The sequence below is a fragment of the Pinus tabuliformis genome, chromosome 7 (assembly GCF_031772625.1).
Source record: "Pinus tabuliformis cultivar Carrire ecotype Pingquan chromosome 7, CPIR1, whole genome shotgun sequence".
Taxonomy (NCBI): domain Eukaryota; kingdom Viridiplantae; phylum Streptophyta; class Pinopsida; order Pinales; family Pinaceae; genus Pinus; species Pinus tabuliformis.
In genome coordinates, this window is record NC_142293.1 from 1,843,042,444 (window position 1) to 1,843,070,330 (window position 27,887).

Here is a 27,887-nt window from a genome sequence, read left to right on the forward strand (position 1 = left end):
GCCAGCGGGACCCCCCAACCTGCACGATCCGTCGGAGGACCCGCCAGCCGTCCGATCCCCGCCGCTCAAGATCTAACGGTGGGCGGTAATTTTCACTCCCCGACCTGCCGACCTTTAGCGTCCGGGGAAAGTGGTTTTCCGCCCCGTACAAGGGACGCGTGGCAGGTGGTGGGGTTGTTCGGAGCCCCCCTCCCCGATACCGCCTTTGCCCAAAGGTGGTGCGGGGAACCCGCTTACCACCGTTCCTTTACCGCCTTCACTTACGTCATCACTACGTCAGCATGACGTAGCGCCCTCCTCCGCCCCCGCGCCATATGATCCTCCACGTAGCCCTGCCACCTTACCCAGCCGCCACCGTGTCCTGCCACCCTGGCTTACACCTCAGCAGCCACGTCATCCTCCGTACCCAGGCCCGCCATGACGTCATCGGCGGAAAGGCGCCAATTACCCATATTTTCCGAATTTTGTCGTTAAAGTCATGTTTTGGGCAGTTTTTATGTCATTTTCGCGTAAAGGAAGAGATAGCCATTGCAACTACCAAAGCACCTCCAGACCTCCAAATTCAAAATCCAACCGCTCAAATTCATCAATTCAACCTCCAGAGTTCGGCCTGCAGACTTTTCAAGCGTTTCATCCAGGTATTCATCGTAATTCCTCTGTTTGGCCCATGCATACCATCTTTCTGTAAATTGCCATTAAAACACCTGTTGAATTCCATATAAACTCTGCACCTACTACCTAAGGTGAGCCAAGTCAACCTGCTTACCCTCAGAACCAGAAATTCAGCACTCAAACAGGCAATTCGCGGGCCAAAACTGTGAAATTATCTTCAAGGTGCCCGGCATTGTTCCCTTTTGCCGGGTGTGGACCAACAGCATTTTTTCCACCAAAGTAAATCTCACTCACCCTCTGCAGTTCACCCCTAGCAATTCACAATCTCTGTGAACCTACCAAGACTGCAGAAGCAAGCCTGTGTTTTCACTATAAAAAGCATTGCAGACTTAGTCCATAGTTGGCCTAACACTTAAGCTCTTAAAAGCTTTACAAACCAGTGCACTCATATCATTCCAAATCAAACCATACAATGGCTGCCCCTGTACCCACAGCTCTCAGTGTTGCTCCACTAAATCCACCCAATAAAGACCTGCAGTCTTTAGCTCTTGCTGACCAGGACTACCTTATTGAAGACTATGTGGGAAACAGAGATTTTCTGCAAACCTTCAGACAGCTGAGAGAGGACTATCTGATGGGTCATGACACATATGGCATCTGGGAGTCAAACCTGCCATACTATTGTCTCCCCTCTGTGAATGTGTTTCCTGAAATCATTCGCCTATGTGCTGGGAACTATGATGTGCACCACAGGGCAATCAGCACCCCATCTGGGAGGGTCCTTTTCTACATCAATCCTGAGACCATCAACAAAATGCTGCATTTTGACCAGACAGAGTTGTTGTTCCCATTCTCTATGAACTATCTGTTGGACACTGGTACCAAAATGACCAGTGAGGAGATTCAGAGGGTCACCAGGACATTCATGAGACCTGAGTGCCAGCCTACAGGGCCACCTCCTTACTTGGATGTCCACTTCACTAAAGTAGGCAGATTACTCCTGGACATGATTGCTTATGTGCTGGGGTACAGCACCAGTGAGCATGTGGATCAAACCATGCTAGTATTGCTGGTTGTTTACAGCCCAGGCCAACCCCCTGCCCGCAAATACAACTTTGCCAAGTTCATTGCTAATAAAATTCATGATCAGCTGAGCAAAGTAGACAGGCAGGGTGTCTTCAGGTACTCAGCCTATATTTATCATCTCTTCATGTATTATCAGACTGAAGCTTTTCCATGCTATATCAAAAAGCTGGATTATAGAGGGGAAAGAAGATCTGTCATCTTCTGGACCTCTGTCTATCACAATGTCACAAACTCGCCCTATTCCTATTGTGAGTTTGTTGACCAATTTGTGTATCCAGTCTCTTGCCTATTAATGAAGTCCCCTCCTCCCAGAATGTCAACAGAGATACAGAAGGCTCTGCAGCTCTCAAAGAAATGTAAAATAGGTGATTGGGACCTATATGAGGAACACACAGTCATCAGGATCTATGGCTGTGAGCTCTGTCCTTTCAGACTCCCAAAGTATGTGCCCATGAGGATATTTTCCTTGGAATATTATAGGCAATTGACTTAGTCTGACCTCACCCATTTCCACAACTCCAGGAAGAAGGCTCACCTCAAGTTCAAACACCAGTTGGGCCCATTCATCATGAATAAAAAGGAAGGATGGGAAGATGCTGACCTCATCCTCAAGGACAAATATAAACTGTCATACAGTTTCCGATGGGTCCCTTATGACCCTGAGGGCATCATCTCTGCAAGAAGAACCAAATACAGACTCCTAGGTTATAGGCATTGTCAATACTCACATATTGAGAAATATGCCAACCAGCAAGAATGGCTACAGGGTACTTTAGTTGAAAAGCTGACTGAAGATGAAATAATGCTTAAGAATATGATGGAGCTTGAAAAGACCTTTGACCTAGACTCTGTGCAGCAGGTACCCCTCAAACGGCCTCACTCAGCAGGAGAAGGGACCTCGGCCACAAGGACTGCACCACATGCACCCTCTACATCAGCACCGGCGACAAACAAAGGCAAAGGCATAATGGGTGCAGAGGAAGAAGCAGTGAAAGAAAAGCCTGCCCTTGTAACAGAGCAGCAAACAGGGCAGCAAATAGAACAGCAGCAAGAGCAAACTGTCCTACCACAAACTGGGCTGCCAGCAGCTCCAATAATGCAAACACCACCACCTCAAACTGAGCCATTGACTGCCCCAATTTTGCAGACCCCAGCACATGAGGAAAGGGGTACAAAAAGAGATAGAGAAGAGTCCACTCCTCTTAGTGGATCCTCCCAGCAAACAGAAGCCAAAAGGCAAAGGCTAGACTCCCCAGAGGTGGAAGACATCACTGAAGAATTCCTTGACAGCTCAAGGAAAAACAGGGAGGACAGCCAGCGCACAGGAACAAGCTCCTTTCAGCAGGAGCAAGGTTTACAACTTGGCTTAGAGGTGTCCTCCTCTTCCCAGCAGACCAAGAAGCCCAAAAGCACTAAGGCTTCTTTCAAACAAATAAAAGCTCAGAATGAGCTGCTAAGGGCTGAGGTCTACAAGCAATTCATAGATGCAACACCAGCCCAGCAAGAAAGGCTAATGTCGGTATATGACATTCAGCAGGAAAAATTGCTCCTCAGCCACTTTAAGCCCAAAGGGACGCAGCCTAAGACAGCTGCAGATTTTGTAAAGACAAAGGTGGAGGTCCTAGCCAAAGATATACATCCCATGGACCAGATTGAACTCCATAAGCAAGCTGGGGAGATGGTCTATGCAACCTTGGTAGAGAAGGCCACCATGGCCCATGAGCTGAAAGAGTCCCTAAAAAACACCAACACCCAGTTGGATTTTGAGAGAATGTCCTCTCAGGCCAAAGACAATAGAATAAAGTCTCTTGAGGAGATCATCATTGATCTAGGACATGATCCTAGTGATCCAACGGGTGTGAAGGCCCTCATGAAGAAGAAAGATAATGACCTCAATGCATTAAAGAAAAGATTGAAGCTGCAGCCCACAGAGCACCCTCAAACAACAGAACTTCAAAAGCAAAAACAGGTTGAGGACCAACTAGACCTCCTAATGCAGCAAGACCAGAGGATCAGGGAATTGGAGAAAGAGATGGAAGGAGCACTACAAGATAAACAGGGAGAATCCACTTCCCAAGCTCCTCCAACTACTTCCACAACAGCAGCAACTTCAGGGGCAGCAGTGGCCCCCACAACAAAAGCAGCAGGAACAACAACAGCTCCAGAAGCCAGCAAAAGTGTAGAGGAATTGACCACGGCCATCAAAGAAATGGAGCTCCAGGCCAATGAAATAAATAAGGCCAAGGCAAAATTGGCAGAACTGGATGCCAAATATGACAAGTCAAAGGTAACTGTGGCTGAACAGGGCAGAGAGATAAAGGCCCTCAAGGACAAGATAAAGGCCTTAGAAAAAGAGTTGAATCTAGAAACAGCCATGGCTGACATAAAAAGGATTCTGTGGGCCAAAATAGGCCAATCTATCACTCAACAATGCAGATCAATAAAAACAATGCATGAACAGATGGACTTGTTGGGCCAAGCACAAATAGAGATTAATAAGGCCAAAACACTGCTGCAAAACAAACCAGAGGAGGCCAACAGAATGATAGACTTCCTGAACAGGCAGGAAAAGGAGGAACTGGCAGCCATAGGCATTCCCAACAGAACAGAGGCTGTTCTCACTGCCAAGAAGTTGCTAACTCTCAGGAGCTATGTGCAAACTGTGGAGAGGAAGTGCTATGAGATCACAGCAGATGTGGAGGAATTCAAAGTTAAGTTGGCAGTGCTGCAAGCAAAAGGCCTGCCCAGCCTCCTAATTGGTGCAGGAAAACTAGTCTCCCGGGATCAATTTGCCAATAGAATGGCAACATACATTGAGAATCAGATTACTGCATCTGGCAGTACATCTGAACAAACAGGACCTCCCTCAGGACAGAGCTTATATGACAAATTGGAAGGCCTGTTCTTTATTGAGAATGAAGTGAATCATCTTTTTGAGACTCCTCCTAATTTCTACAGATATACAGAGGCCGATGAGACCTTGATAAAGATTAGGAGGCATCAAATGCCCAAAGAGGATTGGTGGCAAGCAATGCTTCAAATTCTGCCACGGTAGCTTCAGCTGTTCAGTCATTGCCGGCTCCAGGTCACTATAAGACAAACAGCATAATAAAGTCAGCATTAAAAGCAGCTGAAATGTGACTCAGCACATAGACAACAACGGCTAGCCCAAAAGGTGAAAGAAATGCGCAAATTTTGACAGCGTACCATCAGCCGACTCCAACTGCCACCAAGACAACAGGCTCTGACCAATTTTTGACAGCTAAGGCAACAAAAGTTATTACAGCATTAACTTTCTCAGCTGCTACACTCCAGCGGTTGGCATGCTATTAATGTAGCATTCACTCTCCATGCAGATATTTTCTTATGTAAACTTTGTATATATACTCCCCTTAGTAACGCATAAGGGGTTGGTAATTTTTCACTCTGAGGCATGTATACTGTTTTACAGAATTGTTTAATACAAAGAGCTAAATCAGCTCAGTGATTTCCTGGAACTATGGTGTTTTGCTGAGGATTCATGTGTTGATGCAGAATTCCTGTGCTGTCTGATGAAATAACAAGTTTTTTCCTTAATCTCTGTTCTTCTCTTTCTTATGTTTATCAAATCATATTCATGTTACACTAAACTAGCAGTAAAGAAAAAGAATAGTGCAGGATTTGTTCACTACACCTTGTACTCAATTTTTACCGCTGTGAATGTTTGTCTTCAGAATTAACCACGAACATGAATTCTTAATTGCTCATGTAGCTGTTAATTCTATGTGTATGAACATCACCTAGAAATTCTTAAATGCTCCTAGGTCAATATTCTCACTGGCTTTCTCTAACAGTTTACTGTAAGATTCTTAATTGCCTTGCATAAACTGGACACAACCCACCCAATCACTTTATGAAAGTTTATTCCTCAGACACTAACCTTGCTCTGCAGCATCACAACAGCATCACACAGCACTTCAAAACAGTTAAAGGACCACTGACTCCATTGCCCAATGACATATAACATTCTAATGAGAGCACACATATCTTGACTGAAACATTACCCAACCAAACACAAAACAAAGGTTTGAACAACATAGCTAGCCTAAAATACTAACAAACATAGACAAATTATAAAGAGAGAGCCCTCTCTGATTACAGTTTGGCTAGGAACTGTGATCCAAAGATTGGTTAGTGGTTACCCCGGCCGTATTCCCTTGGGAGTCATAGGGAACAACCTGGGTGTTAACACTTCCCATTGGAATTTTGATTTCCTTTGGGGCTAGAAGCTTGAATGGCGTTTATGGAAGAAGGTTGAGAAGGTGCAGTGCTAGACGATGTGACCTGACTGGTAGGAGCAGTTTGTAAAGACAACTGCTACAATTGGCTCAATAGGTTCATCGCATTGGTGTCTATCGATCCAACGATACCATCCGCATGAGGACCTGGCCTTGATTTGGCTATATCAACCTTAGTCCCAGGAGTATTAAGCAAGATTTTTTGAAGTTTCCCAGACTGAGAGTAAATCAATTATAACCATTGGGCCCGAAAAATACCTTGCTCTTCATAATAGACTCCGAACAGAGAGACATCCTTGGAAATCTCAAGTTGTAACAATTTCAAAAACCATTCGAGACGGTATTCAAGCAGAATTTCCGCTTTAATGAGCCTCATTCTCCGTCTCCATTCCTGAATATGATCAGAAATGTGAGTTGTCGTATCCTAATGGAAATTGTCCAGAAGTTCAGTTCCGGCATCATAACAGACGGAAAACTGGAAATGGTTTAGAAAAATGTTAGCCAAATTGGCGAAAGATGTGAAGCTGCCCCCTGGCAACTCTATATACCACTTGGCCGCATTGCCAGTTAAGGTGCGTTGAAAAAGTCTCAACCTAACTTAGTCATCGATGAAGTAGTTTGATGAGCACCACAAATGGAATGTGGTTACATGGTCGCCTGGGTCTTCACCACCCTTCCCCTCGAACTTTAGAAAGTCTGAAGGGAGTTTGGTTGGGACCGGAGGCCAGGCTGGATTGTATCTGATTGGATCATTTGTTAATTTCGTGAGATCTGGCAAATTCAACATTGCCAGAAAAGGAAGCCTAGGAGGACCTTGGGGATTCCACCCAGATTGGGCAGAGTTCCCAAAGTTCTGAAAATATGAGCCTAGATTTTGAAAGGCAACAGGTTGCCCGAAGTAACTAGCAGAACCCGTTGAACCAAAAGGTGACCCTTGTGGTCCAACAAAACTTGAAGTTTGACCAACTCCAGCCGAAACACCTCCAAAACCAGCGAAGTTCCCTCCTAAAGCATTATAAGGAGTCGATAACCCCTGATAAGGATTCCAAGCAGTAGCCAAAGGAGGAACAATTCGAAACAAACTAACCGTGGAGTATGGTCTATTCCCTTGTTGACCGAAAAACGGATTCCCAGTTCCTATGCCACTAACCGCAGGGTTAGTCCAACCTTGAAAGGGATTACTGCCTTGACCTATTGAAGAGAAAGGCATAGATCCTATCATCGGGTTGGAATGTGGTATATGACCACTTGCAAAAGGAAAACCCTGAAATGAAGTCGATCCACTCATGGTAGACGTGAAGGCATTAAACAAAGCTGATGGAATACCTTATGAATGGGTGCTAAATGGGAAAAATCTAGAACTAGATGCATAAGGTTGGGAAATTCCACTCATAGATGGAATGGAGGTAGACCCAACTAAGGATGTGCTAGTAATAGACCCAAATAAAGATGCAGAGGGGATGGAGATAGTACCTCCCCCTTGTACTGATGTTGGAGTCTACATGGTTGTAGCACTCGTGACAAATGCCATGCTCCCAGCAATGGTCATCGAAGAGATGTGTGTGTAATAACCTAGACTTGACGGTCTATCTGTCGGAGTCCCAACGTATAATAATATGTCTGGATGATTAGAAGGTAGAGGAGAATTTGGAGCACTAATGACTCTGAAATTTCTTCTACCTCAATGTTATCTTCCGACTGGAAGAGAACTTGAGAAAGAACTGGAGTATTCCTCTCTAGTTCTGTAGAAGTACTATGCCTATCCTAAACACTAATACCCCCAAGCATAGAATCAAGATCCGAAGCATCGGCTGCCACGGGGTGAGAACCATGGGCAGTATTGCCTATGCACCTTCTAGGAGAAGGCTCTGAACTTGGTGGTGAAAGACCATGAAGTCTTTGAGACCATCTAGGCGATCGGTCAGCCGCTTTGAATTTTTTATTAAGATCTAATTAAAGACTCAAGAAAAAACAAAATCTAGGCCAACTAAGAGCATAGAGCACACACTAAAAAAGTCCCTAAAAGATGTCAGCCAGTCAAGCAACTTTCAAGTATTTCTGCTCCAAGTGATGAGGACCAGACACCAAAATATAAGAAAGTGAAGTAGGGGCCTTCCAAAGATAGTCTGGGATAATGACAGCCCAGGCCTACCAGCAAAGGTATCAGAGGAAGTTACGCTGACCTCCAAACAACAGCCTGTGCCGGTGCAAGCCCCCAAGCTTCACAAGGGCTTCCTCCAGAAGTACTGCTGAGAGTGATACAACGTCAACCTCAGGTGCCATGGGATTCCCCTCCACAGCCACCTGTGTAGATCCCTCGGAGAATCAACTAAGGTTACCAACTCATGTCAGAAGCCAGGCGGAACAGTCTTGAGGTAAGATCCGACAAGTAGGAGAGGGGGTATATCTCTTCCTTATCTTCAAAAACCCTCGTGCTTAACTCCCATATCTGGAGCTTTCTTGGTCTCCCTAATGCTATTGGATTTGCACTCGCTATTCAGACTTCTATGTTTGACAATTTAAAGTGGCCTGGGAGATTTTTCTCTCCACTCACCTAATCCAAGGCCCTAAATATCCTAAAACTTGTTGGTGTGTCTAAATTGATAATATAAAAAAATTCTAGTATATTTTAATTAGCGCTTGTTCTTAAATGGGTTGTTCTTAAAAGGGATAAACGGAAATTAAACTTGTGGTGTTTTCCAACGCAAAAGAAATTAATAAAAACCAAACTATATGCAAATGCAATTGTTTTGTTCTTCGATGAAAGAAATATCTACCAAGTTCGAAGGAACTTCTAAGAAAGCAATAAATTTCTCTTTTCTTTTCTTTTAACAAGCTTCACAACAAAAACTAACAAAAACCATGGATTCCCTAAAAGATGCACAAGCTATGCTAATGCAATGAGTATATGCTGATGCAAAAACTTAAGACTGCTCTAAAGCAAAGAATGAAAGTAACTTGTTTATCATTTTTAATTAGCCACTTAAGATTATTAGATAGAATATAAGTTGTTAATGCTCATTTTCGTCCAAACACTAAAATCAAATCTCAAGACAAACAAAATGCACTTTCACTCGCAAAAAGAAACCAAATCAAAACAAGGAAAAAGAAATCAAAAACCAAGTTTTCAAGAAGTTTTCTTCAAAAGCAAAAACAAAAAACAACTTTTTAAAAGTGCTCCAAATACTATTGAAACTTTGAGACCGAAAAATAGTCAACAAAAACACTTTGCAAGTTATCAACTCAAAATGGGTGAAAACTCAACAAAATAGGTGTTTCAAGATGCTCTTAATGACCAAAAAGAAGCAAACAGAGCTTGGTGACAATGATCAAAAGACCAAGAAAGACAACTTTCAAGATCGTCACTCAACAACTTCCAAAAAGCGAGAAAAGCAAATGGCCACAAGATGCAGTTTTGACACAAAGCAAAGAGATCACAAAAATAAAGTTTGCCACAAAGATTGAAACCAATATTTCTACTCTCGAAGACCAGAACAGCCAAGATTCCCAGAAATAAATCTCATGTACTCAAACACAAATGATGATACTTGAGACAAAACAAAACAAGACCAAAACTTTCCATAATAAGGGAGAATTCGAAACCGGGTATTTGCTGCAAAACCAAAGACTAACAACAAAGATTGACTGCTCAAGAAACCCTCAGATAGCAAACAAATATTTAGAAACAGAAAGTCTTGACAAAATCTTGGAAAATTAGGGTATACGTGACTGTGTCAATACACAGTTGCGTGCATACGTGACTCAGCCCAAAGAAACCTACGTATACGCAGGTTCATATGGGGAAACTTGCATACATACACGACTATAACCTGACAAAACTCCGTATATGACAGTTCACAAGAAAAAGCAAAAAAAGAGGTTTGAAGAAACTACTCAGACTTAAAGTCTATGTTCCTACAGGAACAGACAAACTAGTTACAGCAAGAAAAACTACGGTTGATCCCTAATTGGCTTAACATAACCCAAACTAGGAACAACAATACTGTTGTCCCCAATCGAGTAGCCAATTTTGTTGAGGAATTAAATCCCCTAGGGTTTTGGGTCAACACCCTGGCAGATCGGAGGTTATCTACAGTAAAAAATAAGCATTCCACACAGCCATGATACTTAAATAAGAAAACTACGTGAAGAGAGGTGCACCTGGGGGTCCTTCACTCGGGTAGATCTAGCCAGGGCCCAAACCCTCTTGAATTTCCTTTCGATCCTTAGACCTGAAAAACAACCAATTCAAAGAAGCATAGCAATATATGAACCAAGTATCATATAGAAATCAACTTCATAACATATTGAAAGGTAGTTAGTTATACAATTGAAACAATTATTCATATGTAAACCATAACATTAACATCATATGCATGAAGAAGATTGATTTCGGGAACAAGACAAATGTTTCTTTATTGCAGATAACTAAAACAAAGAAAGGAATGATATCACCTGAATCTTCCTCTTGTTGGCTCCAAACGGAACTATCTTCCGAGTCCGTCCAATCCCAAGTCTTCAAAAAGCTCCTTCCATGACTCATACAAGGATATCTCAACTAGTGACATAGCATCAAGGCTCAAGGAAGCAAGGGTTTCCTGTAATGGGGGGAGTGTTAGAAGCACAAGGATCTTCAGACCTGATCAGGGATAATCTCAGCAGAGTAATTTTCTCTCTATTCTCTCCTCCTTAGGCCTTCCCATTGAAGCCTTTTTATACTTCTCCCAAAGTAGTTTTTTAGTTGGGAATTTGTTGGGAACAGTTGGGCCACGGGCACTAATAGGTAATCAACAGGTAAAACCCATGATCTCTGCCTGAAATTAAGGAGATTTAATTTTTTTAAGTGTTTTAAGACATATACGCGGGTTGGGTATATACTGACCCACGTACACACGCATTTAGCTCAGGGCAATGTCGCGTATAGGGAGTAAAACAATGGAGCATCACAAATATCAAGGGTGAGATTTGGAGCTATAACAGCAACCTTGGCCTAATGATCTTCTCCTCCTCTTATAGTTTTAGGCCTTGCTCAATACCATGGACCAAAACCACTTAGGACCAATACCTTGGACTAAATACCTAGGGTCAATGCCTTGGTCCAGATACCTTAGACCAATACCATGGAACAAAATACCATGGACCAAATACCTCAGACCAAAAACTTAATTTTCCAAGATATACACGCTTTTCCTTCTATGAAAGTGTGTGTGTACATATACGCTACTTGTGGTCAGTGAACCTGCATGTATACGCATCTTGGTTAAGGTGAACCTGCATATACCTCTCTTTCTTCATTCTTTGTAGTCTGATCTGTAATTCTTTGTTGTTAACCTACTGCACTGTGAACTGTCATCTGAGAGAGTTGCCATTGTACATTACTTCTGAACTGATTCCTACATTTTGTCACAACTGTCATGCATTCTATCACATCTGATATCTCTTCTGTAGATTCATCTAGTTACCATATACAAGTGAGTTGTTTTGCTACAAGTGGGTTGCCATCAAGTACAACACATGCATCATAATGCCAACAATCTCCCCCTTTGGACTTGATGGCAACCATGTTGGTGTTGATTACCGCAAGCTATAGAAACTATTAGAGATAACAAACAACACCAAAATACTCTCCCCCTTTGACATCAAGGGCAAAAGGGCGGACCAAGATATTCTCCCCCTTTGGTATCAAGAGCAAAGGGATGACCAAAAGGAAGACTTTCATGTTTGAACAGTGGAATATAAACATTGATCATGCTCCCCCTAAGCATATGTTGAATTATCTGATTAAACTCCCCCTTTGTACATGTTGAGATGCACTATATCATCCCCCTAAGCACATGCAGAGCCTGAAAATATTTTCCAAAAGAATGGCATCACTCTATAACTCAACTAAGTGACTTTGACCTTCTTATCACCAATGACTCATACATATATTAATCTCCCAACCAAGTGGGGATATACTAAATTTGACTCATCCTCCCAATCAAGTGGGGATATACATGACCGAAATATAGCAATTATTACATCATCCTTCCCATGCATAATGGGGTTACAAATTACATCATATGATCAAAAAGGACTCATCAAAAGACTACGACAGATAGAGACAAATTATTACATCATGGGTATTTATATGACCTTTACATCAAATGATATACATGATGTTTGGTCAGTTTAGAGTGTCCTAAATTGCTATATTAATTTTCAATCCGGGAGTCGTAAATTGTTGAAGTGTGGCGCACTATATGTGCAAGATAACCTATTTCTTACTTTTTGTCGTTTTTTATTTTTTTTATTTTGTTTTGGGGGTTTTTATCTTTGTTTATCTTCTAATGTGAAATGGAAATTCTATCCCTGAGTTTTAAGATTACTCTAAAAGACAAGTATGGATATAAATTTTCAAGGAAATTATGTCCTTTATAATGATTTCCAAAACTTCAAACTTCAGAGGGTCTTAGAACATACAAATGATAAAATTAATTCCTAAAAGAAAATGAAAATGTGCCACTATTCTAATCAAACAAACAGTGAACTATTGATCATGAAACCATTATCCCTGTTGCTGTCTAAATAAAAAAGAAATGAATTAAGCTACTGCACTCAAAGAAATCCAAAAATTGCAATTAAAGTAAAACTAAAATCAAATTACATCAACTCATAGTCTAACCCCTTGCTAGTTAGTCCAGCTATGGCTTTCGGAGGTAATCATCAACAACTTTAGCAATCTGATATCTAATTGTAGAAAAGCAAAACTAAAATCAAATCACATCAATTCATAGTCTGACCCCTCGCTAGTTAGTCCAGCTATGGCTTTCGGAGGTAATCATCAACAACTTGAGCAATCTGATATCTAATTGTAGAAAAATAAAACTAAAATCAAATTACACACTCATACTTCAATCCCTCGCCAATAGTCTAGCTATGGCTTTCGGAGGTAACTGACAATGATATGAGCAATTTAATATCTAAGCTAACTAATAAAGCAAGGAAACAAAATTGAAATCAACAAAGCAGAACTGGAATTAAAAACTAGGAAAAGCAAAGTCAGCAGAGAATTAATCCCATGTCATTAGTCATTGTGAAAATTATATGCAAATGCCCGGGCTGCCTACTGTAATCTGGAACATACACACTGATCAACGTTAACAGCAATGTACAAAGCATGTAAAATTATGAACAAGAATGAAGCGTTAGTACCATAGTAAATGAAATATACATAAGTGAATAACTATGGCATAATAAACATAAAGAAACACAGCATGAAACTGTACAGCAATAGGAAGCAAAACCTCGGCATGTGCAGGGGCCCTCTGCACAACCTCGGGCAATAGCTATCAATCAAGAATTACGCTCACGCAACCATGCAGAATCAGAGTCTTCTCATATATTTCAAAATGTAGTCACAACAATGAAACTAGTGTCACGGCACAGTGGGATTTTTTTTAACAGCAAAATTATATTCAAAAGACTAACTCCTATGTGTATAGAAATGCATTATTTATAACAAAAGGTTACATAATTGTTTTCCTATAAACTACACTGACAGAGGACACATAAACGACAGTGTCCATGGATTTAGCATCATGCTGCTGAGATATGCAATCTATTGAAAACGGCTTGTTGGATTCACATTGTGGGCAGCCTACAGGTGTTAGCGTGCCTACAGAGATCTAGAAACGGCCACGAAAATATTTCACGTGCTTGGAAACAGAGTCCTGTTGTCGTAGGACTCTTCTGTTTGACCATTGCTTGACCACCATTGACCATGGCTTCCCCTGATGAATCTGACTGAGCCAATAGGACTCACTCCATGTCCAAGTCATTTCCAACTTGCCCATGTGGCTCACTTTTCCTGATGACAACTGCAATGTAGACTTTAACAAAAATAGCTGCGGAAAGTGACAGGATTCCGCAGCTCAATGAGAAAAAATCTAGTTCAAATAGCAGACACAAAACATAGTTAAAAAACCACTTTAAGTGCTCTTTTATGATTAATATGCAATGATGTTGATAGCTTAGGAGGTCCAGGTGAATGGAGAGAGTCTAGGAAAGTGTATAGGAAAGATGCAAGTTCAGGGCTCAACACATGACATTTATAATAGCGACCAAATATCTAAACAAGACCATGATGGTCATCAGCAACTATCATAAACCATGTATGTATGGCCTACACCATAAGCATCTGTCAACAGCATCCAAACCAACAACCTGTATATGTCCATCATTAGTTCCCAAGATATGAAAATGTAAATATCATCAACCTGTGACAAAGTATGTCTGCATATAGATGTCCACTCATCCTCTGGATCTCATCAAGATCAACTTGCTTCGTTTCCTTAGTCAAAAGAGCCTTATCATAACCTTCCATGAATCAACTAAGCATATGTCATATCTCCAAGCGGTAGCACCAAATCATTCACATCATATCATATGTATGTGAAAACACCATAGACATCATCCATGATCATAACATCATTATCAAGAATTGCATGATCTTTCCACAAGAACCTTCACTATATCATCACTAGGGAACATCCCACATCTGATAAGTATCAACCACGATAATCAACATATGTGAGTATCAACCTATCATCATAAAGTAAGAACTCATCATCATTATGTGACTAAGTAAGCCATGTCTTTGAATATCCATATCTTCAAATAGCTATGTCTTCATGAGACCTGCAATAACCCCATTTTCTTGGCCAACCAACAATATTTATCAATATGCAACTTAAGTAATCATCCTTGTATTCAGCATACTGTATATCCATCAAATAGATAGCAATATGTATCTAGAAAACCATGAGCTCATGGTCATTTGTCAAGATTTCCTGATATCATCAACAACAACTATCCTCAACCATGTGAGAGCCAAGAACTATAGGAATCATGTATCATATCTACACCATATGAACTTTATGCATCTTTGAAGACATGATGTCAACAACATAAAAGAAATAATTGGCTCATCATCAAATAATGAAGTTGTGTACTCAAGCTTTGTACTTCTCCTTGTCCTTATGAAGATCATCATGTAAGCAACATATATGTACTATATGCATTATCAAAATTCATTTACAATCATCCATAAATCTTATCTGAATACCAGCTATGTGACCCCAAGTATCATCTGAGATTTTATCATGTGCAACTCATAACCGTAACATAGCAAGATGTATCATTAAGCATCATCATCATTGATTAGGTACCAAGGGCTTCTAAACATAATGCCAACAATGCTTTATTAGAAGCATAGCATGTTCTCCCCCTGAACTTGTTCCACTTGTTCACTGTCAGATCTAATAATTGCATATATCAGTAAGAAGTATCAAGGCATCATCATCAATCAGATATACATCAAGTTATCAATAACTTGTGAGGATCAAAACACTTCAAAAAAACATCCACAGACTGTAGTCATCTATGACAGAAAAGATAACTGATAATTGTCTGAATCATACCACATCAATTTTTCTGAAACTGTCCCACAACATTTTTCTCAAACTACATATACGCGATTGTACATCATCGAACTCATGTATATACGTGACTTGTATTCATGAAACATGCGTATGAGATTTAGAACATTGAATTTTCATACTTTCAGCTTCCGTTGAGTCTGTTATGTTTGTACATTGTGCCATGCCACATTTTTCTGACTGTACTTCCTTCTTCTGCCGTATCTTCGAGTGTGATGATGTTTTCTCCTTTTGGTATGGTGCCCGAAATTTTCTCCTGCATTCCATTGCTATATGTCCAAACTTGTTACATGCATAACATCTTACATGTTTCATATTTCTCCTATAGCAGTCAATGGCTTTGTGACCAAACATATTGCAATAAAAACAATATCCCTTAAAGTACCTCGAAGCTAATGATCTTTCTGTGTGATGGTCTTGAACCATTCTACTTTTGCATCTCGCTGCAACATGTCCAAGATTATGACATATAAAACATTCAACATTATTCATTTGAGGAAATAACCGACTATCACTTCCATAATTAGGAGTAAATTATTTTCTTTGAAGAATTTCTTTCCTTCGTTGTTGATGGGATTGACCTCTCATCTCCATGTTGAGCATTTCAGATTTTGCATTAGAGTTCCTTGCCTCACTTTGTGAACTAGATTCACCTTCATGAAAACCAACACTAGTTTTGATGGTAGGAGACCTTTGACTACTGAGAATATCATCCAAAATCTTAGTACTATCTTGAAATCATAAAATCTTATCCTTTTCTCCTAATTTACCTTTTAGGATATTTACCTCAACTTGATATTTCTCTTCCTTTTCAAGATATTGTTTCTTCATGACTTCTTCAACTTTTCTTCCTTCTTCCATCTGTTGCCTTAATTCAAGAACTTCATTTTCTTATTCTTCAAGAGCTTGGAGTAGTTCTTCATTCTACTTATTTGATTTTTCAAAATCTTCTTTTAGAGAGAGGATCTTAGCTTCAAGACTTTCATTGTAACTAGATCTATCTTTGAGTTTCTTGATTGTTGTGCTTCTTTTATTTACTTCATTGCTTAATGTTTTCACTTCATCCTATAGCTTTTCACATTGATCTTCCTTTTCCTTGTTTCCTTCCTCTAGTTGAGCTTTTAGTTTGGTAGCTTCTTCTTTGAAGGCACACTCCCTTTTGTCCAATAGATCTTGTTGATCTCTAATTTTGTCTGTGAGCCTTTTAAATTCTTCCTCTATTTGATACCTTTCTCTCTCTCCCATAAGATAAAATTCAATTGTTTCGCTATCACTTTCATCATCTTCAAATGGACAAAGAAATGTATAACCAGAGGATAACAAATTCATACCTGATAGTTCTTTTGTTTGTTCATATTCATTCTGAGGTGATTCTGAATCTGAAGAGTTGCTTCCACATAATCCTCAATCGACTCTCCCACTGTCATAGTTCCTTTGAGATCTCTTCTTCTTCTTAGACACTTTCTTCTTTAGATTCTTTCCCATTGTTCTACGGATCTCCTTCAAGTGATCAAGCTTCTACCAAAGGACCTAATCTGATAGAAATTGTTGGAAATAATACTGAGAGGGGGGGTGAATCAGTGTTAGTCAAGTCAATAATCTTTTTCTTTTCATACTCAAATTCATATATGCTACTTCAATGAAGGTAACCCGCATGTACATGCAATTGTGTTAAAGGAAACAAGCTTATATCCAGCAAACTAATGATTCAGTTAATTCATCATATGTTGAAATTTAATCTGTGCATCAATACTTTATTAAACATTAAATAGTAACCATGTGTAGTTAATAATAGAAAGAACTATCACACATAAGCAACACACATGAACACCAAGATTTAAGGTGGAAACCCAATGTGGGTGAAAACCACCTGCTGCTGTCATCTCTGTCTTCTTTTAATAATAAGAAAATATGTTTACAACATTGTACTAGTGTAGACTCATACCAGTACGCAGGCTTCTACCTGCAGAAGGTTACTACCTTCTCTCATTCTCCAGCTTCTACTGGAAGGGAGCTACAACCCCCTAGCTCTTGTACTAGCCAATATGTTTACTATTACATAGGCACCAACCTACAGAAGGCTACAACCTTCTCTCTTCCTCCAGGGACCATGTTTCATAAATTTTCAGAATGGATGCTCCTGGTACACAAAAATACACATGAATGCCTCGTTTCATCTAATTTTCATGCTGGACCCATTATCAACATTGAAGCTCAAAATCAATCACCATTACACTACAAGCATCAAATACATCTGCATTAACCAATCATTGAAACTCAATCATAAATCTCTGAATCACCCATAACTAAATCACTAAAATCCCATTGTCACTGAAGCAAATCACAATCAATCAATCTGAACATTCAGTATACTGTCATCAAACTGCAATCACCAGAACACAGAGCAGAACCCAGAATTCTGCAACAACAGTAAGATCCACTTGTAACTTCAAATATCATATTACATAAGGTATACGCTACTTAGATGTTTTTAACTCATGTGTATAAGTGCTTTTACCAAATCCAACCAATGTATATGTGTGTAAATATTAATTCATAATTTTGCAGCTATTCCAGACTTCAATCGTACCCAGATCATAGCATTTACAGAACAACACATGCGTCAGTATTAAGATCTAGAATAAACATGATCAAACCATATAAAGATACTTCATTTCAAGCCTTAAGATCTCGATTCATCTTTAGATCTTATCCTCCATCAACCACTAAGGTTCATCCTTGTTTTAGACCAAACAAAGCACCATAAGTCAATAATCTGCATACTGGATCTCACACTTCATCAGATATTCAATACTTTGCACCCTTGGCCTAATGATCTTCTCCTCCTTTTATAGTTTTAGGCCTTGCTCAATACCATGGACCAAAACCACTTAGGACCAATACCTAGGACCAAATACCTAGGGTCAATACCTCGGTCCAAATACCTTGGACCAATACCATGGATCAAAATACCATGGACCAAATACCTTGGACCAAAAACTTAGTTTTCCAAGATATACACACTTTTCCTTCTATGAAAGTGCGTGTGTACGTATATGCTACTTGTGGTCAGTGAACCTACGTGTATATGCAACTTGGTCAAGGTGAACCTATGTATACCTCTCTTTCTTCATTATTTGTAGTTTGATCTTAATTCTTTGTTGTTAACCTGTTGCACTGTGAATTGTCATCTGAGAGAGTTACCATTGCACATTACTTTTGAACTGATTCCTGTGTTTTGTCACAACTGTCATGCATTCTGTCACATCTGATATCTATTCTGTAGATTCATCTAGTTACCATATACAAATGAGTTGTTCTGCTACAAGTGGGTTGCCATCAAGTACAAAACATGCTTCATAATGCCAACAATCCAAACATAGGTCCTTCTCTGATTGCATGCATGATATTTACAACTCAGTAAATCATACAACTAATAATACATTGTCCCTGCACTCTAGTCTCAACTGGGTCTTTCTCTGAACTGACCTACATGAGTTTCTCATGAGGAAATCTTTAGTTAACTAGAGTGACACTTGTGGATGCACTAGTGCACCAACTGGCTGTTAACTCTCTATTAGTTCCACAAACAATCTGGAGCTAATTTAACTTAACATAAATCAATAAACTGAGTTATCTAATTACAACTCATAATTAAACTCATCTTGGACCCCAAAAACTTAGGGAGAACATATACATGACATCAGAAAGACTTCCAAATTGAAATTTGTAAGCTAGTTAAGTTAACTAAACTTAATTAACTATTTACAAGATTCTATGAGAATAGAATTCGATTTTAATTCACATTTCAATTCAAGGAAAAATTAAAAATTGGAATTTCTTGTTGCCATTTCTCAACGCTCCCTCTCAACAAGAAAGGGATTATCAGTTACCCTGATCCTGCCTCTATGAAACTCGAATTTACATATTGACAATGCCTTTTTCAAAATGTTAGCATCTTCCTCCTCCATGGGAATGTACTCTAACAACATAATTAACCTCAATACATAATCTATGAGATGATGATATCGAATATCAATATGATTGGACCGATCATCAAAAACTTGATTTTCGGAGAGTTTCCTACAACTCTGATTATCGCAATATATCATAGTTGGATCCATTTACTAACCAAACAAACCAATCAGTATCTTCCTCATCCAGATGGCCTCACATGCTGCCTAACTCGTAGCCATGTACTTTTCCTCTGCCGAACTGAATGCAACCGATCTTTGTTTCATTATGTACCAAGAAACGGTCACTGACCCAATACTGAAGATCCCTCTTGATGTGCTCTTCTATTTAGATGGACTCATACCCAATCTTCATCGGTGAAGCCTTGAAGATTCACTTCCTCTATCTGTTTGTACCATAATCCATATTGAGAAGTGCCCCTGGGGTATCTCAACACACTCTTTGTCACCTTCCAATACATCTTGGTAGGCCTAACCATCGCCTGACTAAGATGGTTAACTACATAGCACATATCTGGTCATGTTTTCACCAAGTACATGAGTGAACCCACAACCTACCTCTAAATAGTAGCTTCCACTACTTCCCTTAAAGTAGTATCCTCCTTCCTCCTATTACCTACTAAAGGAGTCTCCATGGGTTTGCTGCTCTCCATGCATAATCTCCTAAGTATCTCGTTGGAATACTTATCGTGAGCCACAAACAACTCCCCATCACCCTGCCATACCTCCATGCCAATAAAGTAATGCATGAGCCCCATGTCCTTCATCTCAAACTTTTTTGCAAGGTGCTCCTTACAAGATTTGATTAGCTAATCATCACCTGTCACTATGATATCATCAACATAAAGTAAAATGATCAATAGCTTACGTTCCAACACTATCTGGTGTAGATCTGCATCTACTTCACTCTTTATGAAGCCTAACCCAGTGAAGTAGCTATCTATCCTGGTGCACCAAGCACAGGGTGCTTGCTCAGCCCATACAACTCTCTCTTGAGTCAACACACATGTAACTCACAGTCAAAGGTCTTAAAACCTTCAGGTTGCTCTATCTACACCTCTTCCTCAATCATGCCATTAAGGAATGTTTTCTTCACATCCATCTGATGTATCTTCCAACCCATTTGTGTTGATAGTGCCAATATATATCTCATCGACAAGTACCTTGCAGCATGAGCAAAGGTATCATCATAGTCAATCCCCTCTACCTGTGAAAAGCCACAGGCCACAAATCTAGCCTTATGCTTTTCCACACTACCATCTGCAACATTCTTTACCTTGTAAAGCCAATGGGATCTCACCATTGGCTTTTCCTCTGGTGTCGAGACCACATCCCAAACACTCTTACGAACTATGGAGTCATACTCCTCCACCATGGAATCAACCCAAACCGGTCGTTGCACTACTTGCTTAAAGGAAGATGGATCTGTCACAACACATTCGCCCATAATATCCATGTATCCAGTGTACCTCTCAGGTGACCTCCTCTGCCTACACTAAGAATTTGGTGCTCCCATATTCTCCCGTGCATCATCTAACAATCTGTCAACCTCTCTGGTGCGCTTTCTTCCCTCTCTAGAAGACTTTGTCTGACTGGATGTTTCCTCTCCCGGATCCTCTGAATGTGGCTACTCCACATCAATTTGAGTCTCCTCAACCTTAGGAGATAAAATCCTTATCCGCATGTAGCTCAAGCTCTCTCTCAAGGGAAACTCACATGGCCTTCTGCTCATCGAATATGATATCCCTGCAAACCATTGTCATCCTCTTGGTCGACAAGTACACCCAATAATTGTGAGGTGCATCATTATACCTAAAAAATATCCCCAACTCTGTTTTTGGCTCAATCTTCTTCTTTGTATCTTTGGTCACATGGAAATATACTGATGACCCAAAAATCCGGAAGTGACCAACATCTAGCCTCTTTCTAGAATAAACCTCCTCTGGTGTCTTCATCTCAAGTATCTGATATGGGCTACAGTTCTAAACATAAATCTATGTGTCGCATGCCTCAGCCCACAATTGTAGTGGTAGGCCATGATCATGCAACATCGCCCTCACTGCCCCTACTATGCTTATGTTCTTCCTCTTGGCCACCCCATTCTGCTGAGGGTTATGGGGTGCCGTCAACTCCCATCTAATCCCTTCCACTGCATAGAAGTTCTTAAAACTCGTTTCAGACATAGTCACCACCATTATCACTCCGTATAGCTTTAACCTTCTTGCCCAACTCTTTCTCCACCAATTCTTTAAACTCACAAAACTTTGTGAAGGTTTGATCATTTTTCTGCATGAAAAATATCCAGCATTTTCGAGAAAAGTCATCAACAAATATAACATAATACCTATGTTTGGTCATGGATGCTGTTGAGAATGGTCCACACACATTTGAATGGACTCGATATAGAATAACCTCTACTTGACTGTCTCTGTCGTGAAAGGAATCTTTGGTGTATTTTCCCAAAGTACACGCCTTTCATGTATCAACTTTCTCAAGCATACCTTTGGGAAGACTAGTAGAGATATGCTACAATATATTCAAACCCCCATGATGTAAGTGGCCCAATCACTTGTGCCACAACTCACCAACGTCTCAGCTCTGCACCCTTTCTGCTTTTGTGCTCAAATCAGCACACTCCTCTACCTCCATCTTATAGAGATTCTTCACCTGAATCCTTATCTTCTTTACTTGACCCATGGCTATGTGTCGAAGGAACGTCTTTACTTTCGAGAAGATCACACCATAGCCTCTCTCCTCAAGAATGGAAACACATACCAAGTAATTCTTTAGCCTAGGCACATACATAACATTCTTCAAGGTGATTGGAGCCCCATGCTCCCTCTGAAAAGTAATCGTGCCCAATATAGTAACACTATACTTCCCATCGCCACCCATCTTGATATGCATCTAGAGATCTTTCTCCTCTTGGTCACTGAATAAATCTTTGTCGCCAGTCATGTGGAATGAAGCTCCACTGTCTAAGTACTATACACTTCCCATCATTAATGACACCATGCATGCAATGAGGGAAAATTCCAATTTGAATTGAGAGGCAAAAGCCTCACCTTCTACTCCTCCTGAGGACTTCTTCAATGGACAATTTGTAGAAAAATGGTCCAGTTCATGACAATGAAAGCAGTTAAATTTCTTCGTGTCTTTCTTATTACCTACATGATAAGAATTTGATTTGGAATGGGAAGTTTTCCATTTCCCCTTCTTCACCTTAATCGCTAAGGCACAGTTCTCTTAATCATTATTCTTTGATGAAGATCCATCATTGGTGTTCCTTCTGATCTCCTCTTGCATCAAATCTGACCACAGTCATTCCCAATTCGACAGATTCTCCTGCCCGTTGACATAGTCTTGATAACTATGCCAATTCTTGGGAGCCCTAGAAGAGCAAGACTCACCATATCATCCTCGACAACCATGATTCCAACACTTCCAAGTTCATCACAACACTAAGTGAACTTGATCAAGTATTTTGGAATCGTCTCTCCTTTCTCCATTTTGATTTTTCAAAGTTTGTCCTTCAGTGCCAATTTCCTTTGGCCACTGTTATTCTGATACAAGTCTGTCAATGTTTTCCACATAGCATGCGGAGTTTCCTTGCCATGGAGACTCGAGAAAATGTGGTCTCGAACTCCCTCAAGGATTTTCCACCTCGCTTTTGACACACACTGCTTCCATTCGACCAAATTTTGTGCATCCGATGTTGTTGTCTTAGGAGTTTCTTGATCAAAAAATTCCTTCAAGCCATTATCCTGTGGCATAGCCTCCATTTTATCCCTCCAAGCCATAAAATTTGAGTTTGCTTCCAAGGCATACTTGAGCCGCAAATCGTAGAACACCATTTGTCGATCCTGAAGTATGTATTGCAAATTCGAATTTCACCTGTAACCCAAAAAATCAAAACTTCGAAATCTCCTCTAATATACTGCCTTAAGCTCTGAAACCATGTAGAAAATATTGTAAATTCACAAGCTCATGTAATTTATTAAAGCACGAGAAAAGAATCTACTTCTACTTTCAACCAGTGCAAGCCAATAGATCGATGAAAACAATATGAACAAGACGAATATAAATCAATGGCACATAACAGAAGATGTATCTAGGGAAATCCACTTCTCAAAACCCTGCTATCTATATTTCATATATTATAAATATGAGTGAAGATAGAAAGCTTGTTCTCACTAGAACAATTCCATAGTATCTATATTTCATATATCATAAATACCAGTGAAGATTCAAAGCTTGTTCTCACTAGAACAATTTCGCACAAGTATTCTCAACTCTCTCAACTCACAAGCAAGCTCTTAGCCAAAAATTAGCTAATTTTGCATCTCTCCAAGCTCCTATTTCCTTGCACAATTCCTAGGATAAATAGCTCGTAACTAAATGGAATTCATGTTTCCAAAATTGCGCAATCCAAACATAGGTCCTTCTCTAATTGCATGCATGATATTTACAACTTAATAAATCATACAATTGATAGTACATTGTCCCTACACTCTAGTCTCAACTGGGTCTTTCTTTGAACGGACATGCCTGATTTTCTCATGAGGGAATCTTCGATTAACTAGAGTGACACTTGTGGATGCACTAGTTCACTAACTAGCTGTTAACTCTCTATTAGCTCCACAAATTGTTTGGAACTAATTTAACTGAAAATAACTCGGTAAACTGAGTTATCTAATTACAACTCCCAATTAAACTCATCGTGGACCCCTAAAACTTAGGAAGAACATATACATGACTTAAGAAGGACTTCCAACTCGAAATTATTAAGCTAATTAAGTTAATTAAACTTAATTAACTATTTACAAGTTTCTATGAGAATAGAATTCGATTTTAATTCACAGTTTAATTCAAGGACAAATTAAAAACTCGAATTTATTGTTTCCATTTCTCAACATGTTAATGAAGGAGATTCCACATTTTCCATTCAATGTCATTTTGGAAATAAACTAGGTCTCTCCGGTTGGTTTCATCACTAACATTGCTAGTTGTGTACAATGGTCATTCTCATGAGCCTCGTGGGATTATTATTGCATTTCTAGTCAAGTTAGGAGGAAAAATAGTCAATGTTGAAGTGGAAGCAGTTATTACAAAACCCAATTATAATATTTTTTGGGGCACAATTTGGTATACACAATGCGAGCAATTGTATTCACAGTCTTTCATGTAGTATCCTTTCATTCATAGGGAAGTTTGTTATGATTGATCAAATGGCTTATTACCATCTTATCCCTAGTGTTGCATTTGATTCAATTATTCTATTAGTGGATCACTTCCAAAAGGCTTTGGAGAATCTAGAGGTTGGAATGTACCCATCATTCATGGGAACTTTTAATTTATCTTCTCTTGTTACTTATGTTAACACCATTTATGCTACTTTTTTACTGGCCTCTCGAAATATTTTTTTTAATACCAATTATTTCGAGGACCCGTGGATATTTTCTTTTCCCTCTACCATAATTGAAGAAGGTCAATGGGAAGGAATAGTTTTTCCTTTGTTTTCTATTGAAGTCACTTATAAAGTCATAGTTGATAACTCTACATACATTAATCCAACCCCATCATATATGGAGGAATTGGACATTGGTATGATGCTCATTTAGGCCACTAATTCAAAACTATCGATGGATTTCCTTGATACTATTCTCCCATATGATGAGGCACTCTTGGGAGCAATGATAATTCCTGAGATATTATGGGATGATTTGCATCATCGATCATATTTTATCCCAAAATTAAATAGGATTAAAAGAAGCACATTTTGTTCGATCATGTTAGTAAATGAAATTTAGTCCATGAACTCTTTAGTATCCCCCTCTATTTATGCTTAATGGAATATGAGAAACATTTTTGAAACTATGTTGATTGAAATTTCAAAGAACCATAACATCATAGAAAATACTTTTATATGGGAAGACTATTCTATCGATGAGGTCTCTATTTATATTGATATTTTCAAAGAATTTTGACATCTTAACTTGGTCTTATGAAGAAATTCCAAGAATTGATCATAGCATTGTTGCATATGAGATAAATACCATAAAAAATGTGAATCCTATTAAGAATAAGCTTCAACTAGTTAATCTTAGAAACAATACATAGATGAAAGTCAAAGCAGAAAAAGATGCTCAAGCCAAGCTTTATCTACCCAATCCCTCTAACTAAATGGGCTTTGAATCCTATTATGGTGGATAACAAGTAATGGATCATCAACATATGCATGGAATTTTGATATTTAAACAAGGCTTGTCCTAAGGAAAACTTCTAATGATTTTCTCATTAGGCATCCTTTTTGTTCATTAAAACACCTATTTTTTCTAAATAACCATCATTTTCCATCTCTGATCACTTATATCTCTCATTGTTCATTTCTACATGTATACATACATTCATTTATTTAAGTCACGCCTTATTTATTTTTCTTGGGTTAAGATTAAAGTGCTATTAAGAAGGTTTTTTGGGGTGTATGGCCTAGAGTATTTACACACACATATGTTCATTAGTGTATCAAGAAAGGCTCAATTTGGCTTAGCCTTGGTCAATTTGAGAAAAATCAAAATTTCCAAATTAATAGACAAATTGGAGACATTTAACTGAGGTGACATGGCTCTTGTCACTCAATTAGCTCAATAAACTCCATTTAGAGGGCTTGCAGTTCAGTTGTGCATGTGTGATTTCTAATTTATAGAAATTCAGTCCAGTTATTTCCAACCAAACTCAGTTAAACTAGTTCTAATAGTTAATAGGACTAGCTGAAGGTCAATTGTGCAGTGGGACAATAGTCTAACTCAGATATCATCTAGTTAATTGATCAATCAACCAAAAATATCTCATGCATGCAAGGAATTCGAATTGCTTAGTTGTGGTCGAGATTCCAAGGCAGCATAACATCAGTTATAAACTAGTGTTGAGTGTATAGGTGTTGCATGAAATCAGTGATCAATCCTTGGGAATTGTGCAATCATTTTGGAGGAAATTCCTAAATAATGGGGGTTAATTTCCTCAGGATTTGCATAAGTAAATAGGGGCCTTGGTGAGCAAATATTTGGCTACGTTCTTTCCAAATCTTTGTCATTGAGTAGGAGAATAATTATTCTTTTGCAGGTTGAGCTTAGAGCTAGAGATAGCAATTGTAATAGTTTCTCAATTCATTGATTAATGAAAATAGGCTATAGGGGCTTTTCCCAGTGGGGTTCCCCTATAAATCACTATGTATTTATGGTTTTTCTTATTGCATGTCTATGCATCTTGTTTTAAATTGTGAATTTCATTTTGCATATCAGTAGAGCAGAATTTTGTCTCTTAATTTTAGATTAAATTCCTTGTGAAATTGCAATTATATCAAAATTTCCAAATGGTATCAAAGTATGCTTCACATTAGAACAAGAATTGCAAAGTTTTTCCTCAGGAGGTTTGAATTTGCAAGTTCAGTGTAGTAGGATTCCCTTAAAGTTGGGAGAATGGCCTTCAATGGACTAAGATTATAATATGCCTTGGAAGGAAACTCAAATTTCAATGTCTGGAAGGATCGCATGGAGGCAGTGCTTTATGAAAATGGATTGCTGGATTATTGCAATATAAACATTCCAAAACCAGGATCAGTTGATGTCCAAAACCTAGCCCAATGGAAGAAATATGTAGCCAAGGTGAGGAGAAAAATACTGGAAGGAGTGAGAGACCACATTGTCTCAAATATCTATGGAAAAGAGACACCATTTTCCATGTGGAAGGAACTAATTGAGCTACTAGAAAATAGCAATGACAATAGAAAATTGGCCCTAAAATATAAACTTTGAAACATTAAGGTGCAGAAAAATGATACCATTTCGCAGTATCTCACCATATTTACACAAGTTTTGGATAAGCTTGGAGGGGTTGGTTTGAATGTTGCAACAAATAACCTAGTGAGCCTAGTCCTGGCACAGCTACCAGGAATCTGTTAATGGAAGAGAAAAATTACCAAATTGGGAATTCTTATGGTGTTATTTGGTACAAGAAAAAATCACACGAAATACCAGAGATGGAGGTTCATCCAACGGAGAGGATGGAAAGAATTTTTCATTGGTTGGAAAGGAAAAGAATGGAAAAGGGAATAAATATCAAACCAAACCAAATTCCACCCAAGGGAGCAAGAAGAAATACTTGTCCAAAATCAAATGCTTCAATTGTCATGAATTCTCGCACTATTCTACAAAGTGTCCACACAAAACATCTAGCAAGAAGAACTCAAGTGGAGCAGTAGGTGAAGCATTGGCTTCACAGTTCGAGTTAGACTTCACCTTGATCACATGCATGGCCATAATTTTTATGGGCAGTGTGAGGTACTTAGACTCAAGTGCCTCATTCCACATAATAGGGTGTAGAGATTTTTTTAGTGACCTAGAGGGGAAATATCTCTAGATACAATATATCTAGATGCAATATCACTAGTTGAAATATCT